Below are 12,252 nucleotides of genomic sequence, written 5' to 3' on the forward strand. Positions count from 1 at the left end.
TAATTCTGATTTGGGATCCTGGGTAAATGGTAGTACCACTCACTGATATGAGAAAAGGTGAGCAAGTAAGGTGAAGGATGAGAGAGATGAGATGACCTAAGTTCAAGATACACTGAGTGTCACAATTAGGACTGCATTCAACCAAGTACAAGAAGCTCTACTGTAGTGGCTAATTCTTATCTACTCACACAATAAAAACCTGGGGGCAGGGCTTCCCTGGTGGCGCAGTGGTTGAGAGTCCGCCTGCCGATGCAGGGGACACGGGTTCGTGCCCCGGTCCGGGAAGATCCCACATGCCGTGGAGCGGCTGGGCCCGTGAGCCATGGCCGCTGAGCCTGCGCGTCCAGAGCCTGTGCTCTGCAACGGGAGAGGCCACAACAGTGAGAGGTCCAAGTACCGCCAAAAAAAAAAAAAAAAAAAAACCTGGGGGCAGACCTGTGTCTAAACAATGCCATCAGGGACCACTTCCTTCTGTCTTCCTGTTCTCCCCCCTTCCTGCATGGTTTTCATTCCCTGTGATCCCAAATGACTTCTGTGCCTTCAGAGTTCTAGGCAGGGGAAAGAAGTAAGGAAGAGAAGTGGAACAGGAGGCTCCCAAATATGCAACATTTGTAGAACTTTTAACATGGCCACACCCTTAACTATAAAGGAGGCTTGAAAACTGAATTTTAAATCTCTTACAATCAATATGGAAGAAACAGGAATGAGTGTTAAATGGACAAACTGCAGTCTCTGACACACTGAGATGGGAATGTCTATGCAACATCCATTTGGAGATCAAGAGTCTGAAGAGATGAATAAATAGATGGCAATCAAACCCTTAGGAGTGAATGAGATAGATCACTCATGAAAAATGGGTATAGTGGAGACCAGGACAGGACTGTGGAGAAAGGAACATACATGCACGCAAGAAAAAGAAGACACCGTGAAAGAAACTGAGGAAGAGAAAATAAAGGTAACAGAAAACAGGAAAGTTGGTACCAAGGAAAATAAATAGGCAACCATCAGCATGGCATTATATGGGGAAATATAAGTGGTTCTGTATTGCTGGAATGTAAATAACAGAGGGTCATACAGGACTACAGTGCTGTCAAAGGAGATAGGGCAGATCATTATAAGTCTCATAATGTGTGCTACCCCAGAAATACAAAGGATCGTAATAGGATACGATGAACAATTATATGCCAACAAATTGGGCAAATGGAAGAAATGGATAAATTCCTAGAAACTTTCCATGAAGACTGAACCATGAAGAAATAAAAAATCTGGACAGATTATTAGTAAGGAAAAACCTCCCAACAAACAAAAGTCCAGAACCAGATGACTTCACTGGTGAATTCTATCAAACATTCAAAGAGGAATTAATATCAATCCTTGTCAAACTCTTCCAAAATACAGAAGAGGAGGGAATACTTCCGAACTCATTTTATGAGGCAAACATTACCAAAACAAGACAAGGACACTACAAGAAAAGAAAATTACAGGCCAATATTCCTGATGAACATAGATGCAAAAATCCTCAGTCATATATTAGCAAACTGAATTCAACAATACATTAAAAGGATCATACACCAAGATCAAGTGGAATTTATTCCAGGGATGTAAGGATGGTTCAACATCCACAAATCAATCAATGTGATACATCACTATAAAAAAGTGAAGAATAAAAATCATATGATCATCTCAATAGATGCAGAAGAAGCATTTGATAAAATCAGCAACCATTTATGATTTTGAAAAAATGCAACAAAGTGGGTAGAGGGAATGTACCTCAGCATAATAGGCCATATATGACAAGCCCAGAGCTAACATCATACTTAACAGTGAAAAGCTTTTCCTCTAAGAGCTTTTCCTCTAAGAACAGGAGCCAGAGAAAGACGCCCACTCTCATCATTTTTATTCAACATAGTACTGGGAGTCCTAGCAGAGCATTAAAGCAAGAAAAAGAAAAAAAAAAAAAAAAGGTATTCAAATTGGAAAGGAAGAACTAAAACTGTCATTATTTGCAGATGATGTGATATTATATGTAGAAAACCCTAATGACTCCACCAAAAGAAAAAAAAAGACAAAACTGTTAGAACTAATGAAAAAATTTAGTAAAGTTGCAGGATTCATATCAGTATACAGAAATCTCTTGCATTTATATACACTAACAATGAACTAGCATAGAGAGAAATTAAGAAAATAATCCCATTTACAATTGCATCTAAAATAATAAAATACCTAGGAGTAAAGTTAACCAAGGAGATGAAAGACCTGTACACTGAATACTATGAGACATTCATGAAAGAAACTGAAGAAGACACAAATAAATGGAAAGATATTCCATGCTCATGGATCAGAAGAATTAATATTGTTAAAATGTCCATACTACCCAAAGCCATCTACAGATTCAATACAATCCCTATCAAAATTCCAATGGCATTTTCCACAAAGAATCCTAAAATTTGTTTGGAAACACAAAAGATCCCAAGTAGCCAAAGCAATTTGGAGAAAAAAGAACAAACCTGGAGGCATCAAACTCTCTGATTTCAAACTATATTTACAAAGCTACAGTAATCAAAACAGTATGTTATTAGCATAAAAACAGACACATAGATTAGCGGAACAGATTACAGAGCCCAGAAATACACCCACATATATATAGTCAATTAATTTATGACAAAGGAACCAAGAATATACAAGGGTGCAAGGGCAGTCTCTTCAATAAATGCCGTTGGGAAAAACTGGACACCCACATACAAAAGAAGGAAACTAGAGCACTACCTTTGGGTTCATACACAAAAGTGAACACAAAACGATTAAAGACTTGAATGTAAGATCTGAAACCATAAAACTCTTAGAAGAAAAAATAAGCAGTAAGCTCTTTGACCACAGTCTTGGTGATAATTTTTTGGATTTGACCCCAAAAGCAAAGTCAACAAACACAAAAATAAACAAGTGGGACTATCTTAAACTAAAAATCTTCTCCACAGAAAAGGAAACCATCAACAAAATGAAAAGGCCACCTACTCAATGGGAGAAAATATTTTCATATGGTATGTCTGATAAGGGTTAATATCCAAAATATTCAAGAACTCATACAACTCAACAGTAAAAAAAAAAAAAAAAAAAAGTCTGATTTAAAAATGGGCCGAGGAACTAAAGAGACACTTTTCCAAAGACATACAGATGACAAACAGGTATGTGAAAAGATACTCAACATCACTAATCATCAAGGGAATGCAAATCAAAACCACAGTGACAATTTATCTCACACCTGTCAGAATGGCTATTATGAAAAAGACAAGAAATAACAAGTCATGGTGATAATGTAGAGAAAAGAGAACCCTTGCCACTGTTGGTGGGATTGTAAATTGGTGCGACCACTATGGAAAACAGTATGGAGATCCCTCAAAAAACTAAAAATAGAACTACTGTTTGATCCAGCAATTCCACTTCTGGCTGGAAATGAAATCACTATCTTGAAAAGATTCTTGCACCTCCATGCTTATTGCAGCATTATTTACCATAGTGAAGACATGGAAGCAACTTAAGTGTCCATAGATGAATGAATGGATAAAGAAAATGTGGGATATGTGCAATGGAATATTATTCAGTTATAAAAAAGAAAGAAATCTGGCCAATTGCCATATTCATGGGCCTAGAGAATACTATGCTAAGTGAAATAAAGTCAAACAGAGAAAGATGAGTACCATATGATTTCACTTAGATGTGGGATCTTAAAAAAACTGAATTTAACAACACAGAGAATAAATTGGTGGTTATCAGAGGCAGGGAGTGGGGGATGAGCAAAATGGATGGTGGTGTTCAAAAGGTACAAACTTCCAATTATAAGATAAATTAATCATGAGGCTGTAATGTACAGCATGGTGACCATAGTTAACAATGCTTAATTTTAGGGACTTCCCTGGTGATGCAGTGGTTAAGAATCAGCCTGCCAATGCAGAGGACAAGGGTTCGAGCCCTGGTCCAGGAAGATCCCACATGCCATGGAGCAACGAAGCCCATGCGCCACAACTACTGAGCCTGTGCTCTAGAGCCCGCGAGCCACAGCTACTGAGCTCGCGTGCCACAACTACTGAAGCCCACGCATCTAGAGCCCATGCTCTGCAACAAGAGAAGCCACCGCAATGAGAAGTCTGCACACCACAATGAAGAGTAGCCCCCACTCACCACAACTAGAGAAAGCCTGCGCGCAGCAATGAAGACCCAACGCAGCCAAAAATAAATAAATAAAATTTTAAAACAAACAAACAAAAAACCCCAAATACTCTATTTTATATTTGAAAGTTGCTACAAGAGTAGATCTTAAAAGTTCTCATCACAAGAAAATAAAACTTGTAATTATGTGTGGCGATGGATGTTAACTAAATTTACTGTGGTAATCATTTCACAATACATACACATATCAAATAATTAAATAGTATGCTTAAAACCAAGACAATGTTATATATCAATGATATCTCAGTTTTTTTAAACTAGGTAAAAAGTAAAAATAAGTGAATTTAGAGATCATTAGTTAATAATTTTTTTGTACAGGTGGGGAACTCAAGTCGCAGAGAATTAAGGCAGTTGTCCAATTCCACACTGCTGTTGGCGGCAGAGTCAAGAGTAGACGCTCAGGTATGTAAGTTTCACTTTATGGCTCTTTCCATCAAACTGCATTGGACAATATAATCCCTGTCCTGAAGGAGCATGTCTGGTAGGCAGACCAGATAAATTCACAGTCCTTAAATAATTAGAGAGCAATTCTAAGGATATATATAATTAAATCAAGGGCATGGATCACCGTCAGACTAGTTAACTGGTACTTGAGTAGCTAGTTGAATTATTAAATTCTGATGATAACAGTTACTGATTCTTCTGAACCTAATTGAATAATTGAATAAAGTAATGGTGAGTCTTATTGTTACAGATTATACTACAAATTATCCCTAATTTGTTTCTAAATTATGTAATCATGAAACTGCATCACCCTAGGAGTAGCAAAGTTGAACCAAAAGTTAAAGACACACTCTTGAGTCGGTAGAAATCTGAACCTGGCCTGTGACATTATATTTGCTCTGCTCAATCCCAGTGACTTAAATATCTTAAGTCTTGTTTATATTACATTAATCAAATAAATGGGAGAAAAACACCAAGATAGATTATTTGGCCTTAGTCCAAAAAAAAAAAAAGGCTACTTATCAAATTAACAGAAAAGTGAAGTTCTTTTTTCTAAATATTATAAAGAAAATGTCAACTTGAGATAAAACATTATTTTCAAGACTTCTCTAAATGCAAGTGCCATAATTAATCCTCCATTTCAAATGTTTTAAGTTATCTCATATTACTGGAGAAGCAGCATAAGTTAAGTTTGTGGCTTAAAAACCTCTCAGATTTGTATACAGGTTTCCAAATGCTTTCTAATTACTTACAGTCAGTTGGCTTCGTTGCACTGAATTCATTTTTACAAACACTGTGTGAAACCTGATGGGTCACAAATATGAATAAGACAGGGCTTCACCCTCATGTTGTAATCAGGAAGTCAAATATTAGTTAAGCTGAAATAACACTGACTTAGAACCTTCTGAGTACCTTTCAGGTACTACCATATAATTTCATAATATTCTTTCAACATATTTGAAAGAGGAAGGAAAATGAAGCCCAGAGAGATGAACATGGCTGTGCAGAGGCACAGAGGTAGCAGCAGTAGGGCTGAGATTTTTTTTTTTTGGTGACAAATCTTTTATTATAAATACACACACACATGCATATACCAATATACAGACACACATAGTATATCTAGCGGAAGGAAAGTAACCAGAATACCATTCATTAGTACAGGCAAATTTTAAAAATGTTGGGCATGAGAAGGCTTTCAAGGAAAAATCTAACTTGAGAAGGAGGATGGAAGGCTTTATAAAGTCTACCAAGAGAGGATCAGGTGAAATTCAGCTAACTTCAGAGGAAAGTTAGTCAAGGATGGTTCTCAGAAAAGGCAAGAATTTTTCTTGAGGAGGAAGACTTAGGGATTAACATTGTGTGTGAAAGGAAGTGGGCAAGGACATCTACAGGGAGGAGGGCATACAAACTCCACCATGGAGAAGTCCCTGAGTCCTTCAGGGTTTCTCAGTTTCAAAAAAAAGGAATAATAAAAATAAAAATAGTAGGGCTCAGATTTGAAACCTGTTTTCCTTTTTCCAGGTTCAGTTACCCTTTACAACACCACATTTACCTTCAAGGAAGAATGAGAGAGAGAGAGAGAGAGAGAGAGTCAGCTTTGTAGACTGAGAGAAGGAAGAATATAAATTAGGCCCAGAGAATAAAGTGTTAACTGGAAATCCCACCTGGCAGAGCTCCTGTGGGACACAAGCAAAAGGTGAAGCACTTGCCATCTCAGGCCAGGTATCCTGGTGGGAAGGGGAGGAGGGTGTGGGATAGAATTCCTGCCAAACTGGAGAATCCAGGGTGTGACTTTAACAGTGCAGTGGGGGGTGCAGGTAGAAAGAAAGGATTCCATGTGAAATGGGATTTACAGAGAACCTGCCTGTGAATGAGACCCTGAGGATTAGGATAATTTTGGTTAAGTAAAGAAGGGAAGAAAGGGAATTGGAGATGGATCCCAGGAACATACCTTTTTTAACAAACTTTCCCCAGTAAATCTAGTGTACACTAAAATCTGAGAACTATTCACTTAGATATTTGGCAAAAATATCACTGTAATAAATTACAACATCTAATTCGATGGGAAAAGATCATTAAAATGAAAGAGCTCATTTTTGCCCTAAGGCCAAATATTAAAAATTTCAGAGGTTTGCAATATATATATATATATATATATATATATACTTTGCATATATATACATACACCTAGAGAGAGGACATTTTAGTTAGGACTGAAGTTTTGATATAAGTACTTCAGTTGCTGGTCCCAACTAAAATTTATTTATAGAATATCTGATCCTAAAAGGACTGTGTTAAAAGACTGACAATGATAAATTAGGTATTTTCTCTGTTATTAAATATGTCATGATTTATTAAGAGAGAAAGACATGTAAGCAATGGTTGGCTCACAGGGTGATAAGTGCTCCACATGTGATCCACGTACAGTGTGGAACAATGGAACTAGAATCAACTCTTCTTAGTTTATGGTGGGGAAGGGACAGGATTCAAGAAGGATGTCCCTCGGAAGACAGACTTGAGCTGTGCTTTGAATGATGAGAAGGCATTTATCAATACCAAGCAAATAAAGATGGGAGCTTATGACTTCAAAAACCAACAGAAGGAGAAAAATGACTAAAAAAATAAATGACTAAAAAAATTAAAAAACAGGGGGCTTCCCTAGTGGCGCAGTGGTTTAGAGTCCGCCTGCCGATGCAGGGAACATGGGTTCATGCCCCGGTCTGGGAGGATCCTACATGCCACGGAGCAGCTGGGCCCGTGAGCCATGGCCGCTGAGCCTGCGCGTCCGGAGCCTGTGCTCCAAAAACGGAAGAGGCCACAACAGTGAGAGGCCCGCGTAACGCAAATAAATAAATAAATAAAATAAAATAAAATAAAAAAACAACAAATGAAAAGAAGGCAAGAAAAGAAAGACAAAGAAATATATCAAACAGATAGGACAGGTAGAAAACACAGAGTAAAATGGTAGATTTAAGATCCATCATATCAGCAATTATATTAAATGTAAATGTATTAAATGCTCCAAGTAGAAGTCAAATACTGAGACCCTAGATTTAACTTTTGTTATGTGTTGCTAATAAAAGACTTCCAAAACATAAGTGTACAGAGGATTGAAAATTTTAAAGTGGGAAAAATTCAAATAATAACTAAAATAATGTTGTAATAATTATACCAAAAGCAAGATAAATACATTACTGAAGATAAAGAGGGTTTCCTCATTATGATAAAAGATTTAATACACTGAAGATTAACAATTCTAAAATTATATGTGCTTAATAACATGCTTCAAGAGAATATATACAGTATTATTCTATTTACATAGAGTTAAAACGGGCAACATGGTACTATATTCTTTAAAGATGCATACGTAGTTTGTAAAACCATGTTGAACAAAGCAAGAAAGACATTATCACAAACACCACGATAATGGTTGCTTCCAGGAGAGAGGAAGGGTAGTATAGTTAGTAAGGAATATCCAGGAGTCTTCAGCAGGCTGGGAAAGTTCTATCTTTTGACGGGGTGTGTTTCCAGAGGTGTCTGCTTTTTAATTGTTCACTATGCTGTACATTTATGATTTGTGCACTTTCCTGGCATATTACATTTAACATACTTTAATTAAAAAAATTTTTTTAAAGACCTGGAATTGTCCCATAGGTATTTACTATACAGATGAGAGCTTCCGAGGGGAAGCTTGGGTTGGAGAAGCCAATACAGGGGTTGTCTTCTGAAGGCAGCAGCAGAGCCATGAGTGTGAGATTTCACAGAGAACATATAGAGTGGAAGTGAGCTCTCCAGACAGAGGCGAACACAAACATTTACAAAACAGAAACAGACTCACAGACTTAGAGAACAAATTTATGGTTACCAGCAGGGAAGGGTGGGGGGAAGGAATAGTTAGGAAATTTGGGATCGGTATGTATACACTGCTATATTTAAAATGGATAACCAACAAGGACCTACTGTAGAGCACAGGGAACTCTGCTCAAAGTTATGTGGCAGCCTGGATGGGAGGGGAGTTTGGGGGAGAATGGATATATGTATATGTATGGCCGAGTCGCTTTGCCATGCACCTGAAACTAACACAACATTGTTAATCGACTATACTCCAACATAAAATAGAAAGTTAAAACTCAAACAATAAATAAATAAAAATTTAAAATATAAAGAATTGGCAGGTGGCTTTTAAAAGGAGCAATTGCTACAAAGGAGCAATCTCAGGGGTTGCAGAAGAGCAAAGAGAAAGTTAATGATCCAGAAACAAAAGGAGTAGGATGTTTCCTGATGAGGAAATAGCACCGACAAATTCACCAGCAGCATGAAGGAAGATAAGAAATGACAAGTAATCATGGACAAGGCAATTCAAAAGTCAATTAACTTAGTAAGAATAGTTTTAGTTTCTATCAAAACCATAACATGGAAATCAATTTATTTCCAGGAATCATAGATAAACTTTACATGTCTTAAAGACTCATGGGTTTTATTATGAGTCATGTGTTACCTTGAATCTAAGTACCTGAGAATACTGATTCACTGTTTGAAAAACCCAGCCCTTAATTTTTTGAGATACTAGTAATGAAAGTGTTAGTAATCCAGCAGTTTAATCACATAATGTGATAGAGACTGCCAATATCTTCTCCCTATTCTTTCTCCCTTCCCTTTATAATGAAAGCACTCTGTTCTTTACAAATTTTGCCACCCAACCCAAAGACTACATTCCCCAGCCTTTACTACAGGTAGGAGGGGCTGATGACTAAGTTCTGGCCACTGACCTGCGGAGTAGAGACGGCCAACTGTACCCCAGTTTCTATTCTCCTTTTTCTTTTATTTTTTGAATTTATGAATTTTATTTTATTTTTTTTATAAACCATGATCAAGTGGGGTTTATCCCAGGAATGCAAGGATTCTTCAATATATGCAAATCAATCAATGTGATATACCATATTAACAAATTGAAGGACTAAAAACCATATGATAATCTCAATAGATGCAGAAAAAGCTTTTGACAAAATTCAACACCCATTTATGATAAAAACTCTCCAGAAAGTGGGCATAGAGGGAACCTACCTCAACATCATAAAGGCCATATACAACAAACCCACAGGCAACATCATTCTCAATGGTGAAAAACTGAAAGCATTTCCTCTAAGATCAAGAAAAAGACAAGGATGTCCACTCTTGCCACTATTATTCAACATAGTTTTGGAAGTCCTAGCCACGGCAGTCAGAGAAGAAAAAGAAATAAAAGGAATACAAATTGGAAAAGAAGAAGTAAAACAGTCACTGTTTGCAGATGATTCTCTATACATAGAGAATCCTAGAGTTGCCACCAGAAAACTACTAGAGCTAATCAATGCATTTGGTAAAGTTGCAGGATACAAAATCAATGCACAGAAATTTCTTGCACTGCTATACACTAACAATGAAAGATCAGAAAGAGAAATTAAGGAAACAATCCCATTCAGCATTGCAACAAAAATAATAAAATACCTAGGAATAAACCTACCTAAGGAGGTAAAAGACCTGTACTCAGAAAACTATAAGACACTGGTGAAAGAAATCAAAGATGACACAAACAGATGGAGAGATATACCATGTTCTTGGATTAGGAGAATCAATATTGTGCAAATGACTATACTACCCAAAGCAATCTACAGATTCAATGTAATTCCTGTCAAATTACCAATGGCATTGTTTAGAGAACTAGAACAAAAAATCTTAAAATTTGTATAGAGATATAAAAGACCCCGAATAGTCAAAGCAATCTTGAGGAAAAAAAACGGAGCTGGAGGAATCAGACTCCCTGACTTCAGACTATACTACAAAGTTACAGTAATCAAGACAGTATGGTACTGGCACAAAAACAGAAATACAGATCAATGGAACGGGATAGAAAGCCCAGAGAGAAACCCATGCACCTATGGTCAACTAATCAATGACAAAGGAGGCAAGGATATACAATGGAGAAAAGACAGCCTCTTCTATAACTGGTGCTGGGAAAACTGAACAGCTACATGTAAAAAAATGAAATGAGAACACTCCCTAACACTGTATACAAAAATAAACACAAAATGGATTAAAGACCTAAATGTAAGACTGGACACTATAAAACTCTTAGAGGAAAACAAAGGAAGAACACTCTTTGACATAAATCACAGCAAAATCTTTTTTGACCCACCTCCTAGAGTAACAGAAACAAAAACAAAAATAAACAAATGGGACCTAATGAAACTTAAAAGCTTCTGCACAGCAAAGGAAACTATAAACAAGATGAAAAGACAACCCTCAGAATGGGAGAAAATATTTGCAAACGAATCAATGGTCAAAGGATTAATCTCCAAAATATATATACAGCTCATGCAGCTCAATATTAAAAAAACAAAGAACCCAGTGAAAAAATGGGCAGAAGACCTAAATAGACATTTCTCCAAAGAAGACATACAGATGGACAAGAGGCACATGAAAAGTTGCTGAACATCACTAATTATTAGAGAAATGCAAATCAAAACTACAATGAGGTATCACCTCACACCAGTCAGAATGGCCATCATCAAAAAATCTACAAACAACAAATGCTGGAGAGGGTGTGGAGAAAAGGGAACCCTCTTGCACTGTTGGTGGGAATGTAAATTGATACAGCTGCTATGGAGAACAGTATGGAGGTTCCTTAAAAAACTAAAAATAGAATTACCATTTGACCCAGCAATCCCACTGCTGGTCATATACCCAGAGAAAACCATAATTCACAAAGACACATGCACCCCAATGTTCACTGCAGCACTATTTACAATAGCCAGGACGTGGAAGCAACCTAAATGCCCATCGACAGATGAATGGATAAAGAAGATGTGGTACATATATACAATGGAATAGTACTCAGCCATAAAAAGGAATGAAACTGGGTCATCTGTAGAGACCTGGATGGACCTAGAGACTGTCATACAGAGTGAAGTAAGTGAGAAAGAGAAAAACAATTATCATATATTAATGCATATACGTGGAATCTAGAAAAATGGTACAGATGAACCGGTTTGCTAGGCAGAAATAGAGACACAGATGTAGAGAACAAACATATGGACACCAAGGGGGGAAAGTGGGGGGTAGGGGGGTGGGATGAATTGGGAGATTGGGATTGACATGTACACACTAATATGTATAAAATAGATAACTAATAAGAACCTACTGTATTAAAAAATAAAATAAAATTCAAAAAAAAAAAAATAAAAATAAAAAATGTTCTGACTCACCCTAGATTCAATGGGGCCTTTTTTAAACCTCAGGTTACCATACTTTTAAGAAATAAATTATTTTACAAATTTATTAGAACAGAATTTTGTAGTTCCCAGAAGAGTTTCTTAGAGTAGTTTGTTTCCCTGAATCAATGTGCAGAAAGATCCTATTACATCTAACATATTGCTTTTTATTTTCATTCTGGAACAAAAGTGCCTTTTCAAATGTTGAGAGTAGGAGTGGAGAACAACCACATGGGCCATTAAATTAGCCCCTAATGTCATTGTTTTTGTGATTTCATATTTCACTTGGAATTTATCATTTTTGAGTGTTCTTGGAAGGCCCTAAATGTTATCT

This window comes from Mesoplodon mirus (assembly GCF_964341445.2).
Source record: "Mesoplodon mirus genome assembly, chromosome: 3".
Classification (NCBI taxonomy): domain Eukaryota; kingdom Metazoa; phylum Chordata; class Mammalia; order Artiodactyla; family Ziphiidae; genus Mesoplodon; species Mesoplodon mirus.